Source organism: Peromyscus californicus, unplaced genomic scaffold (genome assembly GCF_007827085.1).
Source record: "Peromyscus californicus insignis strain IS unplaced genomic scaffold, ASM782708v3 Scaffold_14__1_contigs__length_90479793_seg_2, whole genome shotgun sequence".
Lineage (NCBI taxonomy): Eukaryota > Metazoa > Chordata > Mammalia > Rodentia > Cricetidae > Peromyscus > Peromyscus californicus.
In genome coordinates this window covers 42,296,613-42,305,565 of record NW_026294436.1, presented here as the reverse complement: position 1 = coordinate 42,305,565, position 8,953 = coordinate 42,296,613, and the positions used below count along the sequence as shown (strand labels likewise).

Here is an 8,953-nt window from a genome sequence, read left to right as displayed (position 1 = left end):
TTCAGGGATTACGAAAGTCTGTCAAGTTCTGGCTTTGACTTGCCACCCAGGGATTGAACTCAGGTCCCCAGGCCTGCACGGTTAGCTGTGCCTTTGCCTCCTTACTCATCTTCCCAGCGTCCACAGCTTTTTATTCATACAGGAATTCTCAACTTTATCAAGAACTCTTCAGGTTAATAAAGTGTGACTTTTGCAGGCTGTCTACACGAACAACAAACACATTGTGAGTGATGATTCCAAATCCAGACATTCTGTAGGCATAGGCATCTACCTTGTACACTGATGGACGAACTCTCGGGTTTTTCTCTTCAAAGTCTGAGCTATTGCTTTTACAGTAAACTGTGAAAATTACTGGCAGACGTAGACACATGGGCTCATTTGTTTTTATGAAGCCCCAGTTCAAGTTTAAAGTAAGTGCAAGACATTTATACCAAAGAGAATTCCCAGATCTCCCTCGGTTTACTATTTTAAAAGCAGTTAATAACTTAGGATAAATGGTGTATGTATATATAAAATTATATGTATTGTTGTTGGCACATAGCCAGCCATTTTTTTCCTTAATCTCTTTCTAAATCGGAAATTAGATAGAACATTTACTCAATAACTGAAAGGTTTTCCCCCCTCCAACTGTTACTGCAGTCTGCCCACTGTTTCTTGGGGACTTGCGGGAACTAGCATCCAGGGGGAAACTCCTACATCCTCACGCACTTGAAGCTTTCTTGCCAATCATCTGGTTCTGCTCCCCGCCCCCTTTTCTTTCGTCTATTCTCAGCAGAAATTTTCTGACAGTTTTTTTTCTTCTTCTTCTTTTCTGGTTTCTGAACTTCTCAGTCATTTCATCACTACTGGAGAGACTTTCAAAGTAAAATGGAATAAAATCCAACACCGGGCTTTATTGCTTTTTCTTGCATTGTTTTTATCTTACACCTACTTTTGCACGGGGAGGGGGTGTGATTTAACCAAGAGGTTGAAGGAGCATTCTACCTTCTCCAACTTCAGTAAGACCTTCAGGAGGCAGTTAAAGGGGCAGTCGTTAGCTTTCTCCTGCATAAAAGAACAATCCGTTCTGTTTTAGTTATTACATGGAGGAAGGAACAATTCTGGTCCCTTCACAAGCTAGTCAGTGCCGCCACACACACATTCTATTGCACGTTGCCTAGAAGAGGACTGCATCTGTTCCAGAATGACCTAATGATACACCTAGGTGGCTCACTGAAAACCTTCCACTAAGGCACACTGCATCAAATGGTGCTAATTTTAAGTAGGCCACCTAGGTGCACCCTGCGAAACAACACCCTTCCATCCCCTTTCATTCGCAGGAAAGAATTCACAAGGTCCACCTGGAACTCATCAGTCTGGGACAGGGGCGCGGGGGGTGGGGTGGGATGCCAAATTTCTATTGTTTGTTCACTCAACCAAGGGCAGTCACCCTGCTTAGCACCTACAGAGGCCTGCCCAACACTTCCGGCATGTTAATGTGCGAGAGTACTGACTCCATCATTTACGATCTCCTCCTCGCTGTGGGGTGACTCTTCCCATCTGCAGCAGCCCCTTCACTTGTCCCCAGCGACAACGGAGGACGCCGCCGGCGTGGGCTGGGGTATCTGATCGCGGGGCCCAGCAAACGTTTCCTGACTTTTTTTGTTGTTGTTGTTGTTGTTCTCGGGCCTTCAAGGTGAGCTGCGCCCGCGCCGCCAAAGCGCCCCCGAGACCCCCATGCGGGAGCGGCCGTGGGGCCCCCACCTGTCCGTCCTGAGCCCTGCGGCTCTTCCCTGCGGCCCCGCGCTGCGGCGGCGGTGGCTGCGGCGGCGGCGGTGGCGGTGGCGGCGGCGCGCGCCGCGGACGCACCGGTACGGGCGGCCGTTGGGCAGGGCGGCCGGGCCACAAGCCGGGCGTCCGCGGCGCGCGCCGAGACCCCGGCGACCCGGAGCTGCCGGCCGGCCGCGCGAGCGCGCTCGGTTGGTGCGCGCGCGCCCGCGCCCGCGCCGCGCCGCCCCGCTCCGCCCCGCCCGCCCGCCCGCCGGCCCGGCGCGCGCCCCCTGCGCGGCCCGGGGTGGATCCGGCGCACTCCCCTCCCCCGAGCGCCGGCGGCGGGCGCTGAATGAGAGACGCCGAGTGCTCGGCTGGGCGAGCGCGCTGCCTCACTCGGAGCTGCTGCGGGGCGAAGCGGAGGCGACGGCCGCGGCGACACAGGTCGGCGTGGCGTGGCGGGCGGGCGGGCGGGCGAGCGTGCGGGGAGGCGCGGGCAATGGCGGCGGCCGCGGTGCGCGGCGCGGGAGGGCGGGCGGGAGGGCGGGCGGGCTGCGGGGCGCTCACGGTCCCGCGGTGGCGGAGGAGGCCCCGGCCCCGGCGTCGCCGCCGCCTCTCAGGTGAGCGGGACCGGACCCCCCCCCCCCCCCGCCGTGCCAGCCACACCCCCTCCCGGGCCGGGTGCAGGCTGCACCCCCCGCAGCGGGCCGAGGCGGGGTGACCTGTTGCGGGGCCGAACCGCCCGCGGAGCGCGGGGTGAGCGACGCCTGCCGCCGAGGCTGCGCGCGGACACGGAGGTGGCGGGGGAGGAGGGGGGGGAGAGGATCCCGCACCGCCGCGCTCTCCGCCCGCAGCGTCCGGAATTCCTCCTGTGCAGTGTGGGCTTAGGCGGGCTTGTCCACACCGGGCTTGGGAGGTGATGGGGAGCTAGCTGACCTGGAAGGGAGCCCGGACCTGTGCTCCGCCGCGCCTCCCCGCCCCCCTCGAAGCGCTTTTCCTGCCGCCGTGTGCGGTGTAGACGCAGGCGGGTTTCAGGGTGCGTGGGCGTGTTTGGGAAGAAGCTGCGAGCGGATAGGAGGTACCTTAGTACGAATGTTAATTTGTTTGAGCTGGGAGGGCTGAGGGAGGAGGAAGAAAGGGCCCCGATGCTAGCCGTGGAGGAGGGGCGTTTGCAACCCGAAATCTCTCTGCAGAAAGCGCTCCACAGAAGCATCCAGTGCCTATTGTTTAAGGTCGGAGGAGGAAAACACGGGCCGCAGTTAATTGAGCCTTTCCCCGTAGGTGCTCTGTATTTTCTTTTCTCTCCTAACGCTTAAGTAGCTGTAGAGCTTTGTTTCTGTACCAGGGTTTGTGAGTTGACTTTGGTGGTGTGTGTTTGTTTAATGTTTACCATCCGGTGGACTCGAGTTCATGTGTCTTTGAAGATGACCATTAGAATCTCGAACTTTTCGTTCGCTGCGTGTAGGAGTACCGCAGTGCCACAGTTGGTAACTTGCAAACTGTAAAGCCTGTCCCACCCAGATATGATTGTTCCGGCTGTGGCATCACAAATACAGTAAGTGTAATGCTGTTACTGCTGAAGGAGGATTTATAACCAAACAGTATTGTTTTAATAGTAATAGCCTCTAGTGAACATGTGTAGCCATGAAGCTTCGAAATGTGGAAAATTACTTGTCTTAGCCACATCTGTAGATTGGATGTGTTTATTAGAGTTCCCTTGAATAACTTAAGTGTAGTTATTTTAAGCTTTAAATTCTGCCATAGTAATTTTGAAATACTAAGACCTGTCTTCCTCCCCACCCCATTATATTCTACCTTTCCCTGATTTTAGGAACTTCACTTTTTTCAGAAATACTGTTCACCTTGTCATTTTACACCAGATTGCAGTAGAAGTTGAAAGATCTGTTTGTGTGTCAAGATCACAGTATATTTTTCTGGTATTACAGTATCAGGAAGGATACACCCAAAAATTCTGAGAGAAAAATACAATTTAGAAGTCAGCTGTGAATCAGATACGAGTGAGTAATGCAGTTTGTGTACATTTAAATACTAGTGTATCCTTTTTAGTTTATTGTGTCCTTACAGTTGGGACAGTGGTTGTGTTGTGGTGAAAGATGGCTTTGCTGATGAAATTAATTTGCTTGCAATTTGAACCTTTTGTTTTGTTTTTGGAGACAGGGTCTCATTATGTAGCCCCAGCTGTCCTGGAATTCACTTTGTAGACTAGGCTGGCCTCTAAACTCCCTGAGAACCGCCTGTCTGTGCCTTCTGAGTCCTAGGATTAAAGGTGTGGACCTCCCGGCCAGGCTGCTTTCAAGCCTTTGTCCAGAGACTAGTTTATTCTATGCACATTGAGTACCTGATGGGTGCTGTAGTCTGAAAGATGTGGAGGGGACTCTGCAGGAAAAAAAAAAAAAATAGGTGTGTGCTGTGATGGAGATAAAGTGATAAGTGGGCAGGTCTATTAGTTTAAAAAATGAAGAAGTAAAGAGTCATGATGTCTTTGAGTTAGGATATTGTTTGCATTTTTCCTTCTGAGAATAGAAGGAACTGGTAGGGAACAAAAGCATCAAGACAGTTGTCTTAAACTATGCTTATGTTTATACACATTGGGTATCTGGTTTCCAAACAGACTCAAAATACATACTCTACTTGGAGTCAGGGTGTGTGTGGTTAATGTGTGGCTAAACAATTATGGTTTATATACTTAGATGAAATATTTGCTGATATTCTCTCAGTATTTATTTGTTTATAAGAGTCCTTAAGAAAAGTAAAGCATCCCCCTCCCCCAGTGAAGCAGCACTCTGTTGTTCTTCTGTTGCTAAAAGAAAAATCTTACTGGAAGTGAAAAATCTGATGAGACATTATTATTAACAATCAATGTGGCACATATTGGTGTAGATCTTTCAAAGCTTTCAAAGTATTTATAAATACTTTGTTACTTCTCAGGACTGTCAGTAATTACCCTTCACCTTATGTAAGCATTATTCTCTCCATGTCAGCGTGGGAAATGAGCCACCAGTAATCATTCCGTGACCCCCAAGTCCAGACAGTAGTTCTTACTGGAGTGTGATGTTCCACCTCTGGAGTGCAGAGTATTTGGGAAGATGCACACCTGAACATTTAGTGCACTACTGGTCTCCAGGAAGCTTTTTGTTGGCTTGGTTTGGTTTTTCAAGACAGGGTTTCTCTGTGTAGCTCTGGCTGTTCTGGAACTCTGTAGACCAGGCTGGTCTCAAACTCACAGAGATCTGTCTGTCTCTGCCTCCACAGTGCTGGATTAAAGGTGTTCGCCACCACTTCAAATCTCTAAGAAGCTTTTAAATGCTAATCTGTTAGTCGAAATTGACTCTGTTTTCTCTGAAAGTACTGCTTTTGTTTGGTATGTAAAATGAACACATACGAACTTTTGAGATAAAATGCATTAAAATGGATCGACCCTGTTTTCTGAATACAAGGTTTTTGCTGTCTAATGTTTGCTTTTGAAATAGTTACTTCTGTCTGGATTTCGCACTTTTTAATAGTTATTTAGTTTTTTAATAAAAATATAATTCAGATAGCTTGAAGTTATCTTAGTGTTAGTAGATCCCTTGGAAAAGAGTGAGTTTATTGCATTACCCTATAATTACTTCCTTAAGTGTGGTTTAAATTCCCATTAGTTCCTTCTTAGTGAGAGAATGAAGATTGGATATGATAAAATTCCAGTATTTTTAAATTAATCTGCACTCGTTCCTTTTTCATGCTTTATAGTTTTATTTCCTTTGGTTCCCAAGTTTTATTCAAGAACTCATTTTAAATAGTACAGATGGGTTTTAATCACCAACCCCCTCCCATTTCCCCTTTCCCCCTTCTCCCTTTTCCCTCCTCCCTCTCCCTCCTCCCTCTACCTCCTTCTCACTCTTCCCTGATTCCTAGGAAAGTACCCAACACTTAGACAGTGTTCAATTGTTGGTCAGAGAGCAAAGTAATTGATATTAAGTGATAGGACCACTTTGTTCTTTTTTAAAGTTGGTACTGTAATACAGCGTACATGTAAGAAGTTACACCACAAGACTCTTCAGACCTTTAGTCCCCTCCCTCATCTCTTTGTGACCTTCCTCCTGGGTCCTGCTTAGGGAGCAGCAATTTTTTACACCATTAGCTGATACTTGGAGTGCTTCTCTTTTCTTCTGGCGTGAGTGCATGCTTCTGCAGTTTTGTCTGTCAACTTTGGACTGTTTATAGTGGCTTTGCTTTAGGATTCCTATGCCACCCTGAACTTCCTCTATTGTCTTCTCTGTATTGTGACATCCTAGTTTTGATTACAAGCTCATTGTTTGTATTATTATGGCTCTGTAAATATGTTTAACACTTGAACCTTGCAGCATACTATGATTAAATTTCTTGGTTAGATTGTTTTCTTGTGTATTTTTCCTTTTATTTGTCTTTATTTTTTCTCTCTAGTCTGTCCAGATCTATAGACACATAAGATGGTAGGTATTCAAACTTGTTAAGAATTGGGAACATCCTGTTTTTGCTCAGCTCTGCAGTGCCGCCCTGCACTTTGTATGCACCGCCTGAGTCTGGCCTCCCATTACTGTGCTCCTGACAGTGTCCTGTTCACGTGGGGCCTGTGCTCTTCGGACTCCTGTCCACCTCCTTTTTCAGCTTACTTTCTTATTTGAGTGAGTCGCATCTTTTGTTGACTTAAAGAAAAAGATGGCTCACACTTAAAATCCCAGCACTTGAAAGCTGAGGCAGAAGGATTGCTAGGAGTTCCAGGCTGGTCTGGGCCAAAGTGTGAAACTGTCTTATAACAAACAAAGTATGTATGGCAGGGTGAACTTTTTGTATTGTTGACGTAGCTGAAAATACTTTTTTCTGCCTTGATCATTGTCTGGGCTAGATTCCAAATTAAGATGATAATTTCCACTTGAAATAGAAGGGAGCACTGTGAAATAGAAGGGAGCACTGTGAAATAGAAAGAAGGGAGCACTGTGAAATAGAAGGGAGCACTGTGAAATAGAAAGAAGGGAGCACTGTGAAATAGAAAGAAGGGAGCACTGTGAAATAGAAAGAAGGGAGCACTGTGAAATAGAAGGGAGCACTGTGAAATAGAAAGAAGGGAGCACAGTGAAATAGAAGGGATTGCTGTATGATTTCCTACCTTCAAGTTGATGAAAAGTCTTAGTGCCATTCAGAGTTTTCTTCCTTTACGTGTGACATGGTCTTAAGATTTTTTTCCTTTGTCATTCGTCTGTCTGATATAACCTTGGTATGTTATATGTGTCCTGTGAGTCTTCATTTCTTTCTTTCTTTTTTTTTTTTTTTGTTTTTGTTTGTTTCTTTGGTTGGTTGGTTGGTTTTTGGAGACAGGGTTTCTCTGTGTAGCTTTGCGCCTTTCCTGGATCTTGTTCTGTAGACCAGGCTGGCCTTGAACTCACAGAGATCCGCCTGGCTCTGCCTCCCGAGTGCTGGGATTAAAGGCGTGCGCCACCACCGCCCGGCGAGTCTTCATTTCTTATGCACAGAATTTAGTGGGTCATGCAGCCAGCGTGCTTTCAAGAGCTAAATTGTAAGTGGTGCAGGGAGAGTGAGCCATACAGTCTTTGTTCAGTGACAAAGTTTGCTGTTCTGTAGAGTGTGAACGTAGCCGCAGGGGACATGCAGGTGGCATGCCTTGTAGTTTGCAAGACCTTGGTCTAGCTTTATTGTTGCCTTACCAGTAGAGCATGTTACAGAAATGGGAGAGAAGGCAGAACATGGGTAGAGACATGCTGGTGATAGCCTCGAGTCTCATCTGAGTGTTTCTGTCTACTTTATGGGGATTGGTCATCAGCGGAGAGAAAGGAGGAGTCGGAGAGTGTGTAACAGAGACTTGAGACGGCAATGAATGACGTCGTCCGAGTGATGGAGGAATATAGTAGCACCTGTAGTGTGATTGCCAGGCCCACCTGAAGAGAGAATTTCTTAATTTTATAAGTTCTTTGTGTGTGTGTGTGTATGATGTATGTGCATGGCATGCACGTGCCACAGCCTGTGTGTGGAGGTCTTTGTTCCAGCCTCCTCCCATGATTAAGACAGTGTCAGTGTGTTGACTGGTGCCTACCCCAGGCTAGCTGGTCTGCTTTTAGGGACTCTCCTGTCTCTGCCCCATCTTTCCCTGCAGCGCTGTGATCACAGGTGTGTGCTGCTGTGTTCAGCTTTCCGTGGGTTCTGAGGATTTGAACTCAGGTCTTACACTAGCGCTGCACGTTTACCCACTGAGCCATCTCCGCAACTCCATGGATTTCGTGTTCAGAACTTTAATAGGAACACTTGGTCAAGATGTCTTACTATGGATTTCTAATATGTAAGGTAGAAGATCCTTGCTTCCCAGGTCTTGCTGTGTAGTCCCGGATGACCTGGAACTTGCTGTGTAGACCAGGCCAGCTTCACACTTCTGGCAGTCTTCCTGCCTCTTGAACACTGGGGTTACAGGAATGCTCCACCGTGCCTGTAAGTATCGTTTTTTTTAAAGTCTCTGACAGGAAAGATTGAGAAGCACTTCCTAGTGTCCGTGTTTGTTTTTGAAGTTTCTGAAGTCTAGTGTTGAGCTCATGAGTCTGTCTGTATTGCTGTAGGTAATCAGGCATCTTCTTGGTTAGTTCTAGGATGTGTTGTGTTAATGCTGCTTTCTGTTGAGTTCTCCGTGTTCCTGACTGGGAGGCATCCCCAACCCTCTGCTGAATTTGATCTGCCAGTGTCTTAGAGGTTTTTTCCTACATCTACATTTATAAGATTATATGTGTGCATTTTTGTTTTCTTCAGAGTTTTGCTAAGTTCATAAGCTAAATTGTAAAGCATTCTCTTTTTTTTCTGTTCTCTGAAATAGTTTCATAGGGGGTGTGTTCTCTGCACAGAATGTAAAGGTGAGCAGGAACTTTCTAGGACTGAGGGTGTGTGCTCGTGATGGGGTGCTCAAATGCACCTAGTGTGGGCACAGCTCTGGGTGTGTTCTCCCTCATCCCCACTTCAAACCTAGAAGAAAATATATTTACATGACTGTTGGAGATGAAAGTGGTTTTCTTATTTTTTTTCATTTTTTTAATAGAGCACGAAAAGTACTAGCCAGGAAAGTAAAGATTGATAGTGTGTCTTAACGGTATCTTGTAGCATGAATCTTAGCAAGTCTTATTAATTAAACAAACCCAGAGCCAGGTATTGGGGTGAACTAGAAGATCAG

General features: G+C 47.2%; 1 protein-coding gene across 5 annotated transcripts in view; it reads left to right on the top strand.

Annotated features, from left to right (window-relative positions):
- Window positions 1-2,024: 2,024 nt before the first annotated feature.
- The window catches only part of Ralgps2 (Ral GEF with PH domain and SH3 binding motif 2), a 153,201-nt gene continuing 146,272 nt past the window's right edge, over window positions 2,025-8,953 (top strand). Inside the window, exon 1 of one of the 5 annotated variants that reach the window (XM_052737292.1) lies at window positions 2,025-2,193. The gene's annotated coding sequence lies outside the window, so the exon portion shown is untranslated. Of the gene's footprint in view, window positions 2,194-2,331; window positions 2,370-2,598; window positions 2,828-2,911; window positions 3,027-8,953 lie in introns of those variants that run through there. The other 4 variants (XM_052737296.1, XM_052737295.1, XM_052737294.1 and 1 more) reach the window with 4 other exon arrangements.